Source organism: Hipposideros armiger, unplaced genomic scaffold (assembly GCF_001890085.2).
Source record: "Hipposideros armiger isolate ML-2016 unplaced genomic scaffold, ASM189008v1 scaffold_247, whole genome shotgun sequence".
Lineage (NCBI taxonomy): Eukaryota > Metazoa > Chordata > Mammalia > Chiroptera > Hipposideridae > Hipposideros > Hipposideros armiger.
Genome location: NW_017731597.1, coordinates 705937 through 730462, shown reverse-complemented (window position 1 = coordinate 730462; position 24526 = coordinate 705937).

Sequence of the window (24526 nt, the reverse complement as noted above, 5' to 3'; positions counted from 1 at the left end):
AATCTTTAGGGTTTTCTACAGTTGTACTTCCTCTTTTGCAATTTCAATGCCATTTATTTCTTGTGCTTATCTGATTGCTCTGGCTAAGACTTTATTACTATGTTGGATAAAAGTAGTGAGAGTGGGCATCCTTGTCTTTTTCCTGATCTGGTAGGCAAGGATTTAAGCTTTTCAGCATTGAGTATGATGTTAGCTTTGGGTTTGTCATTTGTGGCTTTTATTGCATTGAGATATGTTCCCTCTGTGTCCACTTTATTGAAAGTTTTTATCATAAATGGGTGTTGAATTTTTCCAAATGCTTTTTATGCATCTATTGAGATTATAATATGATTTTTATCCTTCATTTTGTTGGTGTGGTTATATATAAGTCTCATGGTAACCACAAGCCAAAAACCTACAATAGCTACACACACACACACACACACACACACACACACACACACGAAAGAGAAAGAAATGCAAACATAACAGTGAAGAAACTCATCAAATCACAAGGGAAGAAGAGAGGAAGAGAAGAAGGGCGGAACAAAGAGCAACTACAATGACAACCAGAAAACAATGAACAAAATTGCAATAAGTACATATAAATCAGTAATTACTTTAAATGTAAATGGACTAAATTCTCCAATCAAAAGAAATAAGGTGACTAAGTGGATTAAAAAAACAAGACCCATACATATGCTATTACAAGAAACTCACTTCTGATCTAAAGACACCCACAGATTGAAAATGAAGAGATGAAAAAAGTGTATATCATGGAAATGGAAACAGAAAGAAAGCTGGGGTGGCAATACTGATATCTGACAGAGTAGTGTGTTCATTTTCATTGAGATATGAAATATATTGTGTGAATTATATTACAATTTATTTATCCACTCTACTATTGATGGACATTTGTATTGTTTCTAGTTTGAGTTATTACCAATAATAATTGTCAATATAAATATAAAAGTGTTGGTGAGGATGTGGAAATTGGAACTTTTTTGCACTTTTGATTGGGATATAAGATGGCACAATGCTATGTATGGAAAACAATATGGCAGGTCCTCAAAAAATTAAAAATAGAATTACCATGTGATCCAGAAATTTCACTTCTCAGTATATACCCAAAATAATTGAAAGTGTCCTGAAGAGTTATTTTTACACTCATGTTCAATAGCAGCATTATTCACAATAGTCAGAAGCAACCTCTGTATCCATGGACAGATAAATGGCTAAACAAAATATGGTACATACATACAATGCAGCATTAAAAAGGAAGAAAAGTCTGATACGTCCTACAACATGGATGAACCTTGAGGACATTATACTAAGTGAAATAAGCCAGACACACACACACACACACACACACACACACACACACACACACACAAATACTGTATGATTTCATTTACATGAAGTACCTAAAGTAGTCAAATTCATAGAAACAAAGTGGAATGGTAGTTGCCAGGGGTTGGGGGGAAGGGAGCAATGGATAGTTGTTGTTTAATGAGTGCAGAGCGTCATTGTTACGTGATTAAAAAGTTCTGGGGCTTACACAGTTCACAATGTTGCATAGTTAACACTAATGAACTGTACACTTAAAAATGGTCAAGATGGCAAGATGGTATGTTTTATGTATTTTACCACAATTAAAAAAAACTAAAGCTGTTATTTAACTTAAAAATTTTATGATTATGGTTAAACTCACAAGATGTATGATGATTTTTCAAATTTGTTTGAAAAAAACTACACTCATGGCTGGCTGATTGGCTCAGTTGGTCAAGAGTTAGTTTAAGAACACGAGCTCTGAGCAACAGGGCTGCCGATTCAATTCCCACTTGGGCCAGTGATGCTGCTCCCGAGCTGAGCTGCTGCTGAGCTGCCAAGAGATGGCAGGATGGCTCAGCTGGTGAGAGCACGTGCTCTTAACAACAAGACTGCCTGTTTGATGGTGGGCTACACCTGCCCTCAACTAAGACTGAACTCTGTACCTTGAGCTGAGCTGCCGCCCAAATGGCTCAGTGGATAGAGCATGCGCTCTTAACAACAAGGCTGCTGGTTCAAATCCTGCATGGGATGGTGGCTATGCTCACCCATAACTAAGATTGAACACAACACCTTGAGCTTAGAGGCCATGAGCTGCCAACGAGCCGCTAGATGGCGACTGGCATCCTCCACAATGAAGATTGAAGAGCAACAACTTGGCTGGTCCTCCTCCTCAATTCCCCCAACACTGTTCTCCTCCCCCAATTCTCCAATTTAAAAAAGCAAAAAAACCCAACAAACAAAAAAACTACACTGAGATACAATTTCTCTCCTATCATATTGTCAAAATGAAAAAAGCATGACCACACATTTTGTTGTCAGGGCTTTGGGAAAAAAAGGCATAGTCATACATTGTTGGTAGAAATGCAAACTGGTATTAACCTTTTTGGCAGGAAATTCAGAAATATCTAACACAACTAGACATGTTTTTACCTTTTGACTCAGTAATCTCACCTCTAGACATTTACCTTAAAGTCCTCCCCCAACAGCGAGTAAACAAACGTGCACATTATAACTTGGTTTGTAATCACAAAATGTTGGAATTGGTCTAAATTCTCAAGTATAGGTGAGTGATAGGATAAACTGGTACATCTGCACATGATATTTGGTAATTTACACATACAATGTTGTGAATATGCGTATATATGTGGGTTTGGGGTGGGTGTGTATTCTCCCAGGTGTAAGACTTAAGATTCCTGGGCCTAACGTATGAACATTTCAGTAGTTTTTCTATAGTGTTGCCATAGCGTTGTTCAAATTCCACTGCTGTCAATACTGCAATATATAAATGTCCTAGTCTTACCAGTAGTAAGTATTTTAATGATAATTTGAAAAATCTAGTTTCATATATATAAAATGACACCATCAGGCTGCTTTAATTTACACTATTTGAGTTAATATAAAGGGTAAGCATTTTTAATATTTGTTGCTCACCTTTGATTTTCTTTGAAATCTATGAAAAAAGTGTCATCAAAAGATAAATTGGCTTCAAGTCACTCGTCTATTTCTCTATCATAAAAATGAGCACTTTAGAACAACTATTGATTAAATTAGTATTAATAAACAACGGCATAGTTGACACCCAAAGAGAATCCTTTTTTGACACTTTATCCTCTATATGACAAAGTTATTTAAAGTAATAGTTTTTAAATAATGGTCAAAAAGCAGGAGAGAGATTGTTCAGATATCTCACAGAACTTAGTAGGATTTAATTTCTACCAGGTTTAAATCCAGTTACAAGGTTGGATATTCTTTTTTCTTTTCTTTCCCAATATCTACAGTCTCCAGTCAGAACAAAATAATCATTTCAGTTTTGAAAAACCAGGCATTTTTTTTCAGTATGTGATAAGGATTTATAAAATCATGAAGTTGTCAAGTGTTGACTGCTTTCTTTGCTCTTTTCTCCTTTTCTTTGAACTGCAGAAAAAGGTCCATATTTATTCTGAAAAGGTTCACTTCCTTTCTTAACCGGATTAACTCTTTTCATCTGGAAATAGCATTGACCAAGCAGAAATATCAAAACAGATTAAAAAATCATTCACTGTCTCTTCTTCATCGAAGTCTTGGCTTCATCAAAGTGTCATTTTCTTCTCCATTTTTAAAAATTCTGTCAGCGTTGACGCTTACTAACATATCCTTTCTCTTCCACATTGTCAGTGCTTATAGAAAACGATTCATTTTTGTTCTTCGTCCGTGTGTCATCTGAATCGTGTGTTGTTTCTAGTATCCATCTGTGGATGTGCCAATTTGCAATCTTCACAGTTTTCATAAACTCTGTGCAATGCTGAAGGCATTACATATTTCAAAAAGAGATCCAGAGATCCAGACATTGCAGTCGCCTCTTCTGCTTTTTAAAAAATTTTCTATGTTGAGCTCCACTGGGTTGCTGCCCTTTCATGTTGGCATGGGTTTTTCCCTTCAAATTTCTTTATAAAATTCAGAAAACTTATTAAACCATTGCTGGTTTTAAAACAATATTCCAAATGACTGCAAGGCCCTTCAAGTTTCTGTAGGACAAAAGTACAGAATTTGATAGCCTTCATATCAACCTGGCAGTTTTAGCTTTGATGCTTTTATGAAAATCTTATGTACAAATATAGATGAAAATCATTGTCTAATAACTAATAAGTGAATTTTAATACCAAAATGTCTGCAAGAGGGTCAAGTTATGCAATGACTAAATTGTAGCACTGGAATAATATTTTATATTGTTTTGATTTGTTTTCTAGCTTAAAAACAAATAGTTAACAGTTTAAAGGAGAATATATTTCAATTTTAGTAATTGTTCAAAATCATCTAAAAATTTCACATGTGAACTAAAATTTGTACTTTCCAAATAAAAATATTACACTTCATAGTTTTCATTCTGTTCCACTTGTTTAAGTTTTAAACACAAATAATAACTTTATGTAGTCATAGAATGACCAAATTGAAATAATTAAAGTTGTGTTTATTCATTTTTACAATTACAAGCTATCATTCCTTATTTTGAATCTACAGTTAATGCAGGACTGTGCAGTACTATAGGGGTTGTGGTGAAATTGTGCATGAAGTGCACTCATTATTCCAAATTTTAATAACTTGCACTTGGAATGAATGCATTTATGTGAGTTGACTGTGGCAGGGGCCAAGTATATAACTGGGAGTACCCCAAATTAACATTTATTAGAGGTAAATAAATATAATATTTATTTGTATAATGCAATATTTATTAAATATTAAGTTTTAAAAGGTGCTAATCTTAAGCTTAACTACGTATCATTAAAAATCAGCATTCACCATAGCAATTGTTTAGAACATAGACCAACAAGAATTTGGGGGGAAGAAGTATTTTGTCATTGATATTTTAAAAAGTTGCCAGCACATGGTGATAATGAAAAGCAGATGAACTTGAGTCAGTTTTATTATTATATTTTTATAAATTATTCTAAAAAAAAATTCCCCTTATTGGTTGTACCCAGAGTGGACTGCTCCCAATGCCCCATCCTAGGTACACCACTGTTAATGAATAATACTTGAATCATTTATTGAATTCATGTCTCCTTTTCTTTAAATATTTTTTTTCTGCCCCCCCCCATCTCTACTCTCCATGTGCATGTATGTCAGTCTTCTTGATATTATTCCACAGGTCCCTGAGGGTCTGTTCATCACCCTCAGCTCAAGAAAACATTCTCTTGGGCTGCCCGAGTGGCTCAGTTGGTTAAGAGTTGGCTTCAGAGTGCAAGCTCTGAGCAACAGGGCCACCGGTTCGATTGCCACATGGGCCAGTGACGTTGTGCCCAATCTGAGCTGCCAACGGGCAGCCAGATGGCTCAGCTGGTGAGAGCGTGTGCTCTTAACAACAAGGTTGCTGGTTCGACTACCACACGAGATGGTGGGCTGCACCTCCCACCCCCTGCAACTAGATTGAAAGCGGCAACTGGACTTGGAGCTGAGCTGCGCCCTCCACAACTAAGATTGAAGGACAACAACTTGACTTGGAGCAGATGGGTCCTGGGAAAACACAATGTTCCCCTTCCCCAAATCCCCAACACTGTTCCCTTCCCCCAATTCCCCAATAAAATCTTTAAAAAAAAACAAATATTCTTTTTGTTCTTCCACTCAGATAACTTATCTTCAAGTTCACTGACTCATCATCTCCATTGTGTTATTGTGGCCCTTTACTAAAATTTTTATATTTTAGGTAGTATATTTTTCAGTTTTACTTGGTTCATTTTCTCTGCTAAGGATTTTATATCATTGCATGCATTGTGGGAATATTTTTATTTACATTCTTAGCATAGTTACAATAGTTGCTTTAAAATCCTCGTCTAGTAAGTCTGACATCTGGGTCATCTCAGGGCTGGACTCCACTGATTGTTTTACTTCTTCAGAATCGGTCAGGTTTTCCTGTTGCTTTGCATGCCAGCCAATTTGGAATTATATCAGTGGGCACTGAATAACATGTAGATATTCTAGATACTGATTTTGTGTCTTGGTGTGTTTTAGCAGGCGCTGGACTTATACTGGAAACTCTACCTGTAGTTTAGTGGCAGCTCGTCTTATCTCACTTTAGCTCTTTTGGCCTTCTCCAGCTGATTAGAATCTGCCTTCAAATGCGTAGTTCAGGAGGTGTCAGCCAGAGATTAAGCCAGAAGTTATCCACAGAGTTAGAGATCTTTTTGTTTCTCCTTTTTATAATGTCCCCCCCACTTTCCAGTTATGTCCTGTGGTTATTCAAGCCAATAAGGCTGCAGATTTTTCTGTTAGAGTTTCAATTGTCCTGCATGGTGCAGCTTGGGGCCTGTCTTCATAAACTCCATGAAGATAGGAAACTCGCTCAGTCTTACCTCCTTCTTCCAGATGTCACATTCTCTCCAGTGTCTCCCTGTTTTTGGTCCATAGGTCCATCCATCTTCAGTTATTTCAGATAAATGTTAAAAAAAGTAGTTTTTCTAGAGTGTACACTGGCTATAGCTGGGAAGGTTTTCCCAGTAGGAGCTACTTGGCCACAATAACTTCTATATCTTTCAGATTGTCTGGTTTCTTCTTCCCTTATCCTCCTCACCCCAGCATTATTTTCCTTCTTACCCTGTCTGAGAAATTGCTTTGGTCTAGTTTACACATTTGGATTAGAGTCAGCTTCCTCATTGGTGTTAGGGTCTCAAGGCTTGTGTGTTAGTTTGCTAGGGCTGCCATAAAAAATACCAAAGATTGGGTGGCTTACACAACAGACATTTACTTTCTGATCGTTGTAAGTTCAAGCACAAGATGTTGGCAAATATGGTTTCTTTGGGCTGGCCAAGTGGCATGTTGGTTAAGAGTTGGCTTGGGACGCCAGCTCTGAGCAGCAGGGCCCTGGTTCGGGTCCCACATGAGGGCCAGTGATGCTGTGCCCTCTACAGCTAAGATGGTGAACAACAGCTTGACCTGGAGCTGGGCTGCTGTGATTCACCAGCGATGGCGTAGGCTACAGTGGGCTGCCGTAAGCTACCATGAGTGGCTGGCAGCCAGCGTGAGCAGCCCACAGCCGGAGTGAGCTGCCAAGAGCTGCCGTGAGCAGCCGTCCAGTGGCCGACGACCGATCTGCCTCAGGCAGGAAGAGCGCAATGATAATACCAACGTGGGCCAGTGAAGCGACGTCCTCCACAACTAGACTGAAGAACAAAAGGACAGCAACTTGTCTGTTCCCCTTCCCCAATTCCCCAACACTGTTCCCCTCCCCCAATTCCCCAATAAAAATCTTAAAAAAAAAAAGGTTTCTTCTGAGGCCTGGGCTGTCTTCTCGCTGTGCCCTCCCCTGGTCTTTTCTTGGCATCTAAGCATCTCCAACGTTTCTCTGTGTGCTCTAATGAACGTTTCCTTTTTTTTTAAAGTACACTGGTCAGACTGGATTATGACCCACTCGAATGACCTCATGTTAATGTAATTACCCCTTTAAAGACCTTATCTTCAAATATAGTTAAATTCTGAGGTACTGGGAGTTAGGGTTTAAACACATGAATGGGTGGGGGTACAGTTCAGCAGTTCAGCTCATAACAGTTTGGCATCCCTTCCTCAAAGTCTACTTTTTTTTTTTGTTTCAAACAATATTTTCACACAGTAATTTTGACTGCATAGTGTCCATTTTACCTAGAAAAGCCCATAGCCATTGGGTTTTCTTATTGCATGAGGACCTCCAGGTGGTCCTTGGCATGTCTCGTCTCATCCTTGTTCACCTTTCCCTTTCTCTCCTTCCAGACCTGTTCCCATGAATCTTGTAAGCTTCACTGAAGGTAAAGGCCCCAAACTCATGTCAATATGAGGGGGCGGCTCCAAACCTCATTACTTCTGGGACGTTTGTTTAAACACTGTTTCCAAATCACCAGAAGGGATACCATGAAGCATTGAGCACTGAGATTGCAAACATCCAACCAGCAGTTAAGAACCCAGCTGTGGCGGATAAAACAGAAGAGCCCTTGATCTGTGGAATGAAGCTGGTGATAGTAATAAAGAGGAAGGTGAATGACTAGATAACACTTAGGGTTATTCCAATTTTAAATTATTAAGCTTCAGTGGCTCTCCGCTTTCTGCAGGACACCTAAACTCCTTGAGCTTGGTATTAAAATCTTTCCACAAATTAAATCCATTTACTTTTCATCTTTACTACAGTGACTCATACTCCACAGAAAAACTCAGCTCAAGCTAATCTGGTTTACTCTTCCCTCAGGCTTACTCCAGCCGCTGCCTCTCCTTCTATGTCTTTAGTCTCTGATATTCTTTTGTATTCTCCCCACCTCCTGGAAATCCTCCTTTGTCCTTCATAGATGAGATAAAACCCTGCATCACCCCTTGTGTTGCTGTGATCACTTCAGTCCACAGTGAAATAAACCTCTGCTCTGTCACCAACTCCTCTGTGAACCTCAGTCCTTCATTTATAAAGGGGATTATTACCCCCATTTTATAGGATTGCATTGAGGATCACAGATAATACTTTTAAAACAAAACATAATAGCAAATACTCTGATAGAGCTTATTTGGTGGCACACATTGTTCTATAGTCAGAAGATCCAGGATTTAAACACAGTATTTACTGTCACAGCAAATACACTATGTCACTGAGCAAAAATGGACTCAATTTGATAATTGCTATTATTTTTACCATGTACGGCTACAGAATTTCTTATGAATGCATTTCTTGTTTTACTAAAAATATTTTAGCTTTTTGAGAACAGAGAGATTATCTTGCCTTTTTTTTCCTTCTGCAGTATGTGTTTGCATTGGAGGCACTTAACTAATATTTGTTGAATAAGTGACTAAATGATTCAACCAATTACAGAGAGATTATTTACCTGATCTTAAAGCATTAGGCTTTACCTCTTACCCACATCTTTCTTGGGAAAAATCATCATATTCGTATGGTACCTGTTTCTACATCTAATATAAACTCTCCAAGAGACTGAGCCATTGTTTCGCGCACTCCTGAAGATAACATTTGTTAGCACTATACCAGGTTCCACATTCCTCGGAGCCTTTCTCATCAGCATCTGGGTTTAGTGGCTTCCTGTGGCTGCTGAGAAGTCAAAATGCCAATCCTGTCCAAGCAAGCCAAGATTCTGAGGGAAAAAAAAGGTTGTGATGCCCACAACACATTCTAGACTCTGGGTTTGACGGAAGCATGAGCTGCTGAGCCAACAAACAACATGTGAAGCAAAAATTTGCTTCACACTGACTGTTGGGGATTTTTTTCTTTCTTCACATTTTGGAATGTCTAGGGCTGGCTGGCCTCATTGGACTAGCAATGTGAAGGGACTTCTATGTAATATTTAGCATTTCCAGTGACTTTGGCATCGAGGCTGGATATTTTGTTTCTTCAGAAACAGTTTTCTCTACCGTAATGTACCTGTCCCAATGACCCTGTTATCCTTGCTTCTCACCAGAAAATTTGTCACTTCTGGACATTGCCAGCCTGTGTCTCTCATTCCCTAAAGTCAGTTATCTGGGGACTTCCTCTGTTGCTTATTGGGCCCAAACTTAAGTTCAGGGTCACAGGCCCAATCCTTAGAGTAACAATCCAAGAGTCCTGTTTCTTCTCTCAGTCTGGAAATGGCATCAAGCCCCACAATTACCTTCTCAACCTTTGCTCCCAGAGCCAGACCTGTTTCCACACTGTCCTTTACATAAATGTATCACATATATTCTTCCAAAATTGTGTGTATTTGTATTTTCACCATAATAGTTATAACCATGTATTTCTTTGCCTTTCAATTTTTAATTTAAATACATTTCGTGTATGTGTGTGTGTGTGTGTGTGTGTGTGTGTGTGTGTGTTTTATTAAATTTATTGGAGTGACAATGGTTAGTAAAATTACATAGGTATCAAGTGTACAATTCTACAATACATTATCTGTATATCACATTGTGTGCTCACCACCCAGAATCAGTTCTTTTTCCATCACCATGTATTTGACCCCCTTTACTCTTTTCTACCATCCCCCCCACCCTTACCTTCTGGTAACCACTAAACTGTTGTCTGTGTCTATGAATTTTCTTTCTTTATTTGTCTTGTTCCTTTGTTGCTTTCAGTTTTATACCCCACATATGAGTGAAGTCATATGGTTCTCGATGTTTTCTGTCTGACTTATTTCATGAAATAAATGTATTTTCATATAATAAAATATACAGAGCTTGAGTGTTACAGGTACAAGTGAATTTTTCCTTTTTTAAAAGCTTTATTGAGGTATAATTAACATAAAATACAATTCAACAATTTAAAATGTACATTTCAGTGAGTTTTGACAAATGTACATAATGATGTAACCATCACAATAGTCATGAAGTAGAATATTTCCATTACCTCAAAGAGTTCTGTCATGCCCCCTGCACTCAGCTCCCTCCCTGCCCACCCTGGCCTCTAGGAACCCCAATACAGTTTCTGACACCAAATTTCTGCCTTTTATAGAAAAGGATATAAATGGAATCATACAGTATTGTATCTGTCTTACTTCATTTAGCATAATGATTTTGATATTCACCCACTTTGTTTTTGAATCAAGAATGCATTCCTCAGTACTCCATAGTATGTATATATTAGTATTTGTGTATTCATTAGGTAGGTAATAAACATTTGAGTTGTTTCAAAGTTTTGACTGTTAATGAATAAAGCTGCAGTGACTACATAAATGTAAGTCTTTGTGTTAACATATATTTTTATTTTGTCTTGGGTAAATATGTAAGAGTGTGCCTGGTGGTTTGTGTGGTGGGTGAATGATTAAGAAGTCATCAAATTGTTTTCCAATGTGACCGTACCATTCTGCAATCCTTCCAGAAACATGTAAGGGTTCTACCACCATCCTCACCAATATTTGGTATTGCCTATCTTTTTAAGTTTAGCCATTATAGTAAGTATATCATTGTGATTTTAATTTGCATTACCTTAATAATTAATGATAATAGACATCTTTACATGTGCTTATATGCCATTCATACATCTTCTTTGGTTAAGTGTCTATTCAGAATCTCTTGCCCATTTTTAAGTTAGGTTGTTTGTCTTATTTAGCTATAAGAATTCTTTATATATTCTGGACACAAGCTAATCATCAGTTTTTGTTGTTTTGCAAATATATTCTCCTCAGTGGTCTATCTTTTCATTTTATTAACTATCTTTCAGAGAGCAAAAGTTTTAAATTTTGATGAAATCGAATTTATGAATTTTATTTTCTTCTGTGGCTAGTGCTTTTATATTATATCTAAGAAATCTTTATCTAACCAAAGGTCACAAAGATTATCTTTATGTTGTTGTCTAGAAGTGTTGTAGTTTCAGCTGTCTTCTTTAGGTTGTTGATCCATTTTGAGCTATTTTTTTGGTATGTCATACAAGGTAATGGTCTAGGTTTGTGTTTTGGCATATGTATATCCAGTTATTCCAACAATGGCCTGGGTAGCACAGGAAATGTCACTGCTATTCAGTGAGCAGCAACCGTACCTTCTCCAATGAGATCTAAACTATGGCTCTGGGAGCGATCCCCCCTCCAAGTGTGTCCTTACTTAGGAAGCTTCCCTTAGCCCTAGTGTACTGTTTAGCGTTCTTTATTTATTTATTTATTTTTAGCTGAGCCATCCTGCCACCTGTTGGCAGCTCAGTGGCAGCTCAGCTTGGGCCAGGCATTGAACCGCTGTTGCTCAGAGCTATCACTCCTGAGCGAGCTCTTAACCAGCTGAGCCACTCAGCCGGCCCTCCTGTTTAGCATTCTTTGTACGACTTATAGTTACTCTTCTCAGGGACTAGTATTTCTTTAAAGCAGTAGACTAAAATCAACCAGGAATTACACCCAATTTTGTTGGACTAGTTGGTTTGTGTGTTTATTTTCCTGATGAATCAACCTTTTTACCATTATGAAAGATTCCTCATCTCTAGTAATACAATTGTTTTTAAGTGCATTTTTTATGATTTGATATAGCCAGACCATATTTCTTGTGTGTTTTGATTGCATGATACATCTTCTTCCACTGTATTACTTTCAAACTATCACGCTTTTAAAGTGTCTTACCTCTAACAGAATATATTTCATCTTACTTCCTAATGCAGTTATCAGTATGGTTGTATTTTGTCTGCAATACTACTATTTGTTTTCTAGTTATTGCATTTAGTGGTTACTATTATTCCTTTTCTCTCCTTTTTCCACCTTTTATATCCTTTTCAATAATCTATGGTTTAGGTGTTTTTTAATATTTAGTATCTCCACTACTGGCATGTTAACTATACCTTTCTGTTTTACTTTTTAAAGTGATTTCTCTAGGGTTTTGAATATATCAAAAGCTATGAATTAACATTATGTCACTTCATGTATAATGTAAGACCCTTACAACATTATTCTACAATTATTCATCTCCCATTACTTTTGCTATTCTTATTATACATTTTGTTTCTAAATGTGTTATAAATGCCACAATACAGTGTTATATTTTTTTTGCTTTAACTGGTCAATACTCTTTTGAGAAAATAGGAAGTGAAAAAAATGTCTCTTATATTTGCCCACGTATTTGCCATTCTCAGTACCCTCTGTAGACCTGTATCCATTTGGTTTCATTTTTCTTCACCCTGAGGAACTTCCATTAATAATTCTAATAATACAGGACCCCTGAGAATAAAATCCTTTACTTTGTTTAACCAAAAATGTCTTTATTTCACCTTCATTTTGAGGAAATTTTCACTAGTATTGAAATTTTGGGTTGACTTTTTTTTTTCCAGTATATGAAAGACCTCATTCCATTATCTTCTGACTTCCATAATTTCTGATGAGAAGTTATCAGGAAAGTCTTATTGTTCTTCTGTTACATGTGTCTTTCTCTGGTTACTTTGAGGATCTTCTCTTTATCATGACTCAGCAGTTTTATAATGTGCTTCCATCTGTGTGTCTGTTTACAGTGCTTGGAGTCCATTGAGCTCCTTGGATCTGTGGGTTTATATTCTATTTTTATTTATTTATTTATTTTAGCTGAGCCAGCCTGCCATCTGTTGGCAGCTCAGTGGCAGCTCAGCTTGGGCCAGGAATTGAATGGGTGACCCTGTTGCTCAGAGCTCGCACTCTTGAGCAAGCTCTTAACCAACTGAGCCACTCGGCCGGCCCTGTGGGTTTATATTTTCAACAAATTTGGAAAATATTCTTACTTTTAAAAAATATTCTTTTCCCATGTCAATCTCTCTCTCCTCTTCTTCTGGTTCTCTAATTACAGACATGTTAAACGGTTTCATTTTGCCTCATAAGTCACTAAAGGATCTGTTCATTGTTCATTTTCTTTTGAGCTTTTTAAATTACTATGTGCTTTGGTTTGCCTGGTTTCCATCTCAGTGTCATCAAATTCACTAATATTTTCCCCTGTAGTATCTAGTCTGAGAGTAGGCCCATTCACCAAAGTTTTCATTTCAGATATTGTGTTTTCCAGTTCTAAAATTTCCACCTGGTTCAGTTTTTTTTTACCCCTTGTTTCTCTATCGAGATTCCCATAAACAAATAGGAACAACCTATTTATGATTGACTTTTCCCTTTAAACCCATGAACATGCTTATAGATCTTTAGTCTTCATGTGTTAATGCCATCAATTCTTTTTTTCTTTTTCTTCTTGAGAGTGCTAGTTTTAACTCTATTTGCGAAAGTCCAAGAAATGACTGCATCAGACAGGAATAGTTCATCTCCAGGAAAGATGGACCTCATTCTCTTATCAAATTTCCTGGTAGGATAGCACTCCTATCTCTTATTTTCCTGAGGAGGGGGATGAAAGCTTAGATCACCACCCAGGCCCTTGCACCCTCTCAGAAAGCTCCTCAAACCTAAACATTTCTCTATGATAATAAGCTATAGAAGCAACCATTAGTATTATTATATGTCATCACATTTGACAAGAATAGGCCTATTCTTGTTAAATAGCTTAAAAATTAGCTCTGAAATCCTCCCAATGGCCTTGCAAGACTGGTATCATTATCCTTATTTCATAGAAAATGATCTGAGGCTCACAGAAGTTCCAAGCCAGGCCTGTCTGTCTCCAAATCTCAAGTATTTGGTATTCTGCATACTGCCTATTGTCTCTGGATGGCTCGCCTATGTACATTCACTGAGGACCCACGAGATGGTCTTTATTTAATTCATGATCAGTGCCTCTTGTAAGCTTAGGTCTCCTTGGGTCAGATGTGTTACCTTAATTCTGTCGGACTAGCAAGGTATCTGATGTGACCCATTCTATTTTTATATAGGTTTTTCTGATCCAGTTTCTGATAATCATCTCTTCCCTCCATTCCTTTTTCTTCTTCTGATCCAGTTTCTGATAATCATCTCTTCCCTCCATTCCTTTTTCTTCTTTATTCAGAAATTCTGCTGAATTCTTGGGCTTGATTCACCAGACTCTCCACTTTTCCATGGCACTCTCAGAATTAGAAATATGTTCCCTAAAAGTTTCATAATTTTAGAAATAAACTCGGAAATCAAGATAACCACCTCCTTTCTAATTTGGGATAATAAAAACTACCCGAGATGCATTTGGTTTCTGTCAACAACTCTTTCCACACATTCCTACACAGCCAAATAGCCACATTAATCTAGGTCAGTTGTCATATAATCTTTCTTAATGGGGAAAAAAAGTTAAGTTCCCTAACCTAGGAAATACATGTTTCTCTGGAAATATTTCTGCAGAAGTGGGTACTTCTCAGAGAATTCCCACAGGATTAGAGTCTTGCTCTGTCTTGCACTGTACACATATATACCTGATCCAATCTGACCAGATAAAGCTCAAGTGTCCAGCACCCAGAGGTCCAACTACCCCAGAAGGGCTGCAGAAAGTGTACATTTAAAACCTGCTCTTCTTGGCTATGAAATCTTTCCCCCATGGGTGAGAGGTTTTGAGGAAATTTTCACACACATGAATCAGTTGCTGCCTCAACCTTCGCAAGACCTGGAAGATATTAGGACAGAGTCCATTCTGTTAGGTTAGCTCTTGCTTTGCAATGAGGTTAGGCCATTAGATATTCTAATGAGGGCCCGACTTGTACATTCCCATTAAAGATTAATTTGGCTGCCTCGCAGCATCTGTGTTCTGCTGACTCCTATCCTATCTGTTCCCCAGGCTGCAGGGCCAAACTCATCCATCATCACAGACAGGCACTTGGAAGCCACCTCTTGCTGTTGCTTCCACATATCAAAGAATGAGTCAACTCAGGCAGGGAGACTCCTGGAATGGTCTGCCCCAGGGGCTCCCTCTCCTCAGAAACCCTTCCCAGCTCTCCCCACTCGTATTTTGGGGCTGAATTCTGTGAAGGCCACCATGCAGCTGAGTCCTTGAAAGCGCAGCAAATGGAACATGCTGAAAGGTGGCTTTACAGAGGCATTACAGCCACCCGGAATCTGGAGACATAGCTGCCATAGCTCCCTACCCAGAATAGCAGTTGGTGAAATTCAACCTGAGCGATGTTGTCGAAAACAAGTGTGAGTATTTCAGTTAATGTTTGGAAGGCACATCTGAGTGTGGGTTCACCCCAAGGCCCGGCGAGGCATTTCAAGAGCCTGGCTACATCCTGGGCTTCTGCCCTAAAGCTCTCCTTGCTTGTTGACAGAGTGCTGCACTGTAAGAAGGGAGCTATTCCAAGTGTGCAGCTAAGAGGGTCTCCCAGGGAGCTGAGAGAAATCCACATGCACCGGCAGTCTTCAAAGCCACATATCCACACACTGGGTACCCCCCCCAGGCCCCCAAATAAAGGCTCTCTGCATGTGCACAGATGACTTCCCTTTGTACATCTTGCTTATGGTACCCAGCATTTCAGAGGCATAACCCTGACCTGCCATCAATTATTCGTGTTACAGATAGGGCCCCTGTCACAGGTACAGGCAGCTCTGAATCCATCCACATGTGTAACACAAAGATGACACAGGTAGGAAGTTCCCTTATACCTGAGGTAGTCAAGCCCTGGCTGGTAGACCCTAAGATGAAGTCGTACAGAAGGTTCAAGCATCAGATGGGTCGTTTTAAAAGACTGTCTTTGAGGACTCTTCCAATGTGGAGATTCCATAGTTTATGAACTCTCTAATTGACAGCATGTACTAAGTCGATATGCACAGACGTATGTGACCTGCAAATGTGTACATCAAGCCACGTACAAGTATGTGCCACACATATGCTCAGCCTTGGGGCCTCAGTTAAACCGAGTGAACAAACACAGAACCTTTTGTGCACATTTGTGTAAAGGGACTCATTTGTTTACTAAGGTGTGCACGCGGAGAAGCCAGATGACCGAGGAGCCTTGAGTTGAAGTGATTTGATGATTCCTAAAATTACAAAGCAATGGGTCATCTTGACATCCCTTTACCTTTTTCATTTTGTTGAACTGAGTAAATGAAGAGGGAGGGCCCCCTACATAAAATGGTCCTTGGCAAATGAGAGAACACTTAGATGAAGACTATGAAGGAAGGTTGGGTGGCAGAGCATGCTTTATTTCCCAGAAACACTGCTGTACTTGTGAAAACACAGGAGGAAGAAGGGGAGAGGGCCAAGAGCAAGGAAGCTTTGCTGTGATCACCACTGTCATTAACTCAGAGTGAGGCTGTTGAGTCGCCTCGTGGATACCTACCTGCAGGCCCTGCCTCAGTCCCTTCTGCTTGTGCATCCGCTTCTGCTGGTACCAGCTGGTTTCACCCACTCACTCACCTGAGTTACTGCCTCTGACTCTCTCTGAGTGAACCCAGGGGCCTTTGTAGCAGCATGGTCAATCACAGGTGGGGAAGAAAAGAGAGGCAAGCCATGGGGGAAGAAAGAAGCAAAGCAAGTAGGTAGCACAGTGGACAGAGGTGAAGTCTTTCTAATAAGACCCAGTTAGGAGAGCTGAAGAGGACAGGATGGCCCTCTGACCCCAGAGGACTTTTGTGCCACTTTGGCTCAGCAGAAATGCTGTAGAGAAGGAGGTGGCAACCCTTTGGCAGCTGTGACCTATTCCCAAGCCCCATGTATCGATGAATGTTCTATCTGCTCTCTCTCTCCTTAACTCACATGAGCAAAGGGTAGGGAGAAACATACTTAAGTTCAAAGAGAAGGGTTTCGTAGGCCATGGATGATCTTAGAGATTCTCCATAAATTTTCCTGAAATGGGTGAGGAAGACCGTAGCCATCACCTCTAACCCACACATAAGAAGGCCCATGTTGTCCTGAAAGCTCAAGGTCCCACTTGTCATGCAGTAAGGATTGGGATTCCGTTTGACCCAAGTGCTTAACTGTCTAAGACCTTGTCGTTTACAGTGTGCTCTGTGGCCCAGCAGCCTTAGCCTCGCCTGGGAACTTACTAGAAGTGCAAACCCTCAGGCCCTACCCCAGACCCACTGAGTAAGAATATATGTTAACAAGACCCCCAACTTATTTGCATGGACCTTAAAGTTGGAGAAGCATTACTCCAAGAGGCATTCCTACAGGAACAGTCTAAAATGCTCAATTCTGAACTAGACAGGTTACTTGGCAGGAAAGTGCATCTGAAGTTGTTCTTGTAGTATACTAAGTACAGGAACTGATAAAAGGGCATTTTAAGCAAATTTAGCCCCTGAGAAATGTCTTGATTCGGATCTTGTAAAGAATATCTTTCAGTGGTTCAGGCATCAGAAGCTGTAAATGTTACAGCTTTGTCCTGGTCTCAGAATGACTTGTAGAATACTCATGGAAGCGCCGTCGGGCTCGCTTTGTTGGTCCCATGTCTGACTCTGAAGTTCCTGAATTTCTTGACATTTAAGTCTCATTAGCTGCGTCATAGTTACAAATATCTATAAGCTTTTCAGTGAATAGTTACAAATATCCAAAGGCTTTTGCATGACTTTTTATCAAGGAAGAATAAGTACAGAATTTAATTAGCACGAAGAATCCATGTTTATATTTAAGGTGATGTGATTTTTAAAGCTACAAGGTGAACCTCAAGGGGGTGAGAAGGAAAATTCTTTTACAGAATCTACCTGTTGGTAAGCATAAATAGATGTCAAAAACAGTGAGGCCCCTCCAGCCATCACATTAGCCTAGGAGTGGCCATTTGGGGGACCCTTAGTGAGGCAATGTGGAGAGCATCCAGCAGACGTGCCTGTTCAGCCCTATCTCAGCTCACCAACTACAGGAGACAAAATCACACCGATGAGTCTTTTGAGAAGAAATTGTGTAAGCAAATAAAAATCTTCACCATATTAGAAAAGGGCAAAAAAAAAATGTGATGGAAAGCTAAGAGGTAGGAAAGAAGGAGGGAAGTGAAACAAAAGCAGGGAAAGGAAGGAGGGAGGGGGAAAAAACGAATAAAGATGCGTGTGATTGCTTTGAACTAGGTCCTACTTTAATACATACTACCTCAAATAATTATAGGTGATAAAAATGAGGCCTAGACTTTTAATAATTTTCCCAAGGTCAAATAGCTAGTAAGTCCTCGTACAGAATGTTAACCTAGGCTTACAAAGGCACCCAGGTGCAGTATTTTCTAAATAAATGTGTGCTGATTATAGAATCGCAGGGCCACCACATTTTCAAACTGAAAAGAGCCTTAGAGAATAGAGAATTGAAAATCAGAGACTTCTAGAATTCAAGTGGCTGGAGATTTCAAATGATGGGCTCTTGGGGATTTGTCCGAGAGCACACCAGCATCAAGAAGAGAGAGCTGTTTTTGAACATGTCACTATACACGGGAGGAGGATATTTTGCAAAGAGCATAATTGTTGAGCAATATACTCAACCCTAGCCTTCTCTGAGATAGTTTGCTCAGAAGTTCAAAACAACTGGTTTCCACACAATTGAAACCAACTTAGGATTTGCAAGTGTCCAAACCTTAGCCACTCCTAAAACTTGTCCAGTGGGAATTGGTTTACTCAAAGTCAAATATGACTTCCTGTTTTTTACGAAATAAGGTTTAAACTACTTGTTAGAAATGCTCATTGAATGTCCTGGCCGACATAGAACTTAAAAAAAAAAAAGGCAGTCTATTTCGATGATATAAGTGTGATTGAATCAGAACCATATGGATTGCATCCCCCGTTTTAAATGACATATGAGTCAGAAACGAAGTGTTCATTCTCCTCAAAGTAATTAGTGACTCAGTTGCTTAAAAGTGTTACTGGCCTTAATCACCATGCTGAGCTCAACTGGCTCCATTCTGCAGTACTCAGGGTACCCGGAATCCCAGACTCAGCTCACACACATCCCTGTGTATATCTTAGGCCAGTTTGCTTTTGTTCCCCGCAAACATAACCTGCTGCCTGAGAAGCAGCATGGACAGCCTGCTCACAGTGCAGTGCCTCTGCTCAAACCCCTTTTCCTTGAGGTGGGACCTACAAGTGGGCTGGCAGTGCAGGCTCCTTCTGTTCTGACTCCTGATTGGGTCGAGCTTTGGGACCCGAGGTGGAAGGCGGGGCTCTGGGAAGCTTTGGATAGGCGCGTGCGGTCTGACTAACGCACCTCTCCATTCTTCATCGTCTGTGCAAGCCTCATTCTTGGCCAGCCTGGCTAAATGCATGTCTGTCGCCTCCCAGCCAGTCTAGCTCACAGTCTTCCCACTGGACTTGTTACCTGGCAGATCTCAGAGAAATGAAAGTGGGCGCTGTTCTTTCAGCTCCAATATTTTCCATTCGATCCCTGCTTCTGATAAGGGCATTCATATTAGCTTGGCCGGACTCTGTACAAGGCGTTTTACTCACAACCACTCTTAGAGGTAGGGTTGGTGTTATCAACCTCGAATGGATGAGCAAACTAAGTCTTGAGGAGATGGAGTAAGGTGCTCAGAGCCACGCAGCTGGAAAGGGGCAGAGCTGTGACTCAGACCCAGTTCCCAGTGGCCCTAACGGCTGCTGACTTTGCACCACACTGCTACTGCCACCCTCTTTCTTTCGGACACTGGTGCAGACCCACATCAGCTCCTGTCCTAAATGGCCACAAGCTCCAGCCCGTCTTCTCTGTCCCTGGTTTAGTAAAACGGGGGTGGGGGGAGCACGGAGACAGGCTGGGGCACTGGTGTGGGTGTAGGGAACCAGCCATTAGTTCTTACCGACCACAGACCACCGTACCAAACCCCACCCAAAGAGTCAGGAAGCTATGGGAAACTGCCTTCTTTTGCCACCTTCTGCAGCTGCTCCAAGTTCTTGCATGCAACTTTTCTGCAAGATTTACTATTTTGAAAGGCAAAAACTAAAGATTATGCATGAATTATAGTACGGGCTTAATATCTATTACTAAACAGTTGTTCACTTGTAAATCTTCATTGAGAGAATTGCTACATGTTGAAATTTAATATCATGCTAGAATCTTCTATATGCTTCTAAATGTGTTCTCAGAATCCCCAGTGTCTGCGGACACACCCAGCATGCTGGGTCACTACCTACGCGCACATGTGCGCTGCATGCTGCTAAACTGCTTGCACACAGGGAAACCACACATTTTTACACAGCTCACTCCCTCATAAACAAACACACCCACGTAAACACATGGAAACAATATGCTAACATATACAAAGAGATTTGCAAATGTACTCACAAATCTGTGAAAAATGGAAAAAACTCACATGCTCACACTTCTCTCCCGTTCCCCTCTCTCGCTCCTTCTCTTCTTCTCCTCCCTTCCCCTCCCTCCCTCTCCCTCAGTCTTTCTCTCTCTGTGTCTCTCTCTCTCTCAATCTCTCTCTCTCAATCTCTCTCTTTTTCTCTCCCCCCCCCAATACACACACACACACGTCAAAGCCTTTAAATAGATAACTTTTTCAAATTGAAAAAAAGGGAAAACTCTCGATTCAAAATACGTTCTTTCATAGGCCTGAGGAGCCAGAAGTCTCTTGACAAGCCAGCTTGCTGATCCCTCCAGCCGTGCTGCAGGAGTCCTCCTTTGTAACATTCATGCTTTTATAAGGAAGTTCTGTTCAGTCTAACCCTTAAAAAGTCCTTCCCAAACTCTCAAACCTGCTACCTGTTCTCCAATGAGATGTTTATTCCAAGGAAAATATTGCCTTTTTTTTCTTCTGCTGCTGCTTTTCCTCCTGCCTCCCTACTCCCCCCTTTTTAATTGCGAACAATCACAGAAAAGAAAATTCTAAGGGGACAACTCTTAAAGTCACTTAAAAAAAACCTTTATGAAGCAAACACCTTCTATAAACCTTGGTGAAAATAGGATATATAAATCTGAATAATACTTTAAAACTTCAGAAGGTAGTGGGAGAAACAGAGCCAGATACAATAATTCATTACCATGTGAAGTTCATTTTAAAAGAGTTGTGAGTAAAAGAGGAACAGAGAGCACAGAAAAGGTGTGAGCTGCTGTGCCTGGGGAGGAAGGAAGGTCTTTCTAGAAGAGATGGCATCTGAACTGAGGTACCAGGAGTGAGGAGCAAGAAGTGCTCTGTGGGCAGAGTGAACAACATGGCACAGACACAGAGAAGGGAACACAGACCATGCCTGGGACCCCCTCACACTTTGGTGTGGCTGGAGTTGTAGGGTGAGGATTTCAGAGTGTGTGGCAATCTGATCAGAGTTCCATTTCGGAAAGATAACTCTTCAGTGAAGAAGATGGAGAAACCAAAGACAAAGAGCCCAGTTAGAGGATTATTGCGATGTATCTGACAGTGCAGTGAAAGGATAGTGGCCACCAAGAAAGAGAAGGTACCTTGAGACGGAAGAACGAGGCTGGCAACTCCACAGGCTGTAACATTTATTGGAGGGTAAGTTACTTACAGGAATAGGATCGGAGTGGACAGCAATCCGGCAGTCTGCACAGCTATCTCTGCTAGCAGACAGTTGTTACAGTAAATGTTTTATGGTATAGCTAAGGTGCTAATGATTGACAAGACAAAGGGACAAAAATTGCAGTGTGTGCCAGGAATCATACCTCCTGGGGGTCTTATGACAGATGAGTGCTTAGAATTGATGCCAACACCCGTTTGATATTTATCTGTTGCCATGCTATTCTGGCTTTGGCTGACAAGAATCTTTATGGCTACATTGTATAAGTTTAAAGAACAGATAATTATTAACTGTAAGGCATTGGTATGGTATGCTGGCTGTGAAGAGTTAGGTTAGGCAGAGTTCGCAGCACGAAAAACTTGAACAAAAAGACATTAGGGGTATAAAGATGGACTCAGTCTTGTTTCATCAACATCTATACACCATGGTACCAGAGAGAAAGATGGGGGCCTGTGACCCTCTTATGTGTCCAAGTCAGAAACTCCAGAGCCTCCTCCAAACTCTTCCATTTATCCCTCCTTCTCCCACCACTCCCATCCTATTTAATACCAATGTCTTAATGAGTCTCCTTCATAAATTCCCCTGAAATACATTGCCTCTTTGACATCTAGACCATTTCAGCATCTCCTTCCCCCACTCTGCCCACCATTTCCAACTAATTTGGTCAGTTCTGTTCCATGCATAAAATTATTGTGTGGTGTCCCTGTGCCTTAAAGTCCAAAAGAGTCAACAAGAAAAGCAAGATCCTGTTTTTCTGTCCAGCCCTATTTCTAACTACTTCCCCTCCAGTGCTGTCAATCACCTTTCTCTTTCTCACTAATGCCACACTGTCTCCTGCTTCATGGTCACCCATACTGTTTCTTTGGCTTGAAATGGCATCCCTTCAATTGTCTGTCTGACAAATCCATCCTTCGGGACAGAATGTGCATCACCACTTCAGGTTAATTTGATTCAACAAAGATGGATTGAACATTCACAATAATCTGGGATTGCTACCAAAATGTATATATGTGTGTGTGTGTGTGTGTGTGTGTGTGTGTGTGTGTGTGTGTTAGACACTTCCGACACCTCCTCTTCTGCCCTCCTAGAGTATCCTGTGCATAGCTTTACAGAACCATCTCTCCTACTGGATTACAACTGCTATTTATTTGTCCCACACTCCAGACTTAAATGATTATTAATTAAAAAAAAGGGAATGGGTCTTATCCAAGCCATTTGGTGCTCAATTCAAGTTTAAGTGATGAACAAAGTAAAAAAGAAAAATTTCAGAGATTCTAAGGTACACTCTGTAGGTCTTAGTGCCTAAATAGATGGGCTGGGGTGGGGACAAGAAAGACGTTTCTACCTCTAGAGTTTGGGTTGTAAAGGAGCAGATAATAAATTTGTTTTGCACATTTGAATTTGCATAGTTGCAGGGCACCCAGATGACAATCTGTTGGTTGTCACAGGTTCAGAACATAGCTGAAGCCAAAAAGTATAAGTGCTCCCAGAAAAAGCATGTAGAACAACAAGAAACTGAAGCTAAACAGACCCTGGGGAACTTGGAGTCAAGGAGCAAATGTTTCCCTTGAAAAAGGGGAACGGGTCTCTTCCAGACTCCTCCTTCCCTGGCCTAGAGTATTTGTTGAAGGAACAGAGAGGCTCCGCTTGCTTCTGTACAGGGTCTACATTTGTTTTTAGTGGCGTGATCGGTCTAAGTACTGTCTAGAAGCGTCAGGCCAGAACAAACCTGCTGCTACTCAGCACACAGCCTGCAGTCACTGGGCTTGGGAAGCTATTTGTTCTGCGGATGAGGGTTCATGCTCCTGAACTCCAAGAGCGGTCCTGATGCTCTCGCTAATGAATTATTCATGCACTCAACATATCTAAGGACGTTTCCTCATTCATACCTCCCTGTATTCCTTAAAAGGCTGGAGCTGAATACGCATTGGGTGTCTCAATTATCGTTTCTGATGAAAGGCCGCCTAGGGCACTTTGCCTAGAGCCCCACTGGAGCCCTCAGCAGTAAATGCTGCGGGCAGCCATCTTGCCTTCCCATAAGCCTTAGGTTCCTGGGTTCCCGGATGCAAAAACTGGGATATTCCTAAATAAGTAGGGGCAGGGGTTTCTGCTTTCTAAAATTTCCCAAAGCATTAAACAGAGAAAGAGACTTAAGAAACTTTGAAAATTAGGAAGAGTTGAAGCTCTATTCTGAGCTAAACTAAGGTATATCTTAGTATATCTTGATAACATTTAAACCTGTTAAGTACATAAAATTGGGGCTAGGATTAAATAAATGAGGGAAGCAAGGCTGGTTGTTTGGAGGACGAGATTTTGAAGTTTCAGCACCACCATTCCTCCCCCCCCCCATTATCTTTTCTAGCGTGATATATGGAATTCCATTACAAAGCTTGTGTATGTAATTTTTAAAAAATTAAAATTCGAATACTCCAAGGGTGGACTAACATAGTGATAATAACAGAATCACAGGATGTTGGAGACCAGCTAGTGTAATGTTTCTCTCCCTCTCCCTCTCTCTCTCTCCCTCTTTCTCTCCTCCCCCCTCCCCTTTCTTTCTAACTTTAGGACCCTTTATTCAAATGAAAACTTCCTGCTTAAGTTCAGTGTGAGTAAAGGACAAGCAGAGTTATTCTAGAGTGTAGCAGCACCAAAGCAAAAAATACCTATGCTTCCATGGAGTCCAGTTTTTAAAACCACTATTCTGTTCTGTTCCAATGCATTTACAGATTCAAAGAGGTGTTTTTGCATAACCCCTTTCCCATAGACTTGAATGGGATTAATGCCAATTGTGGAATGAAAATAAGATCTCACCACACCTCAGC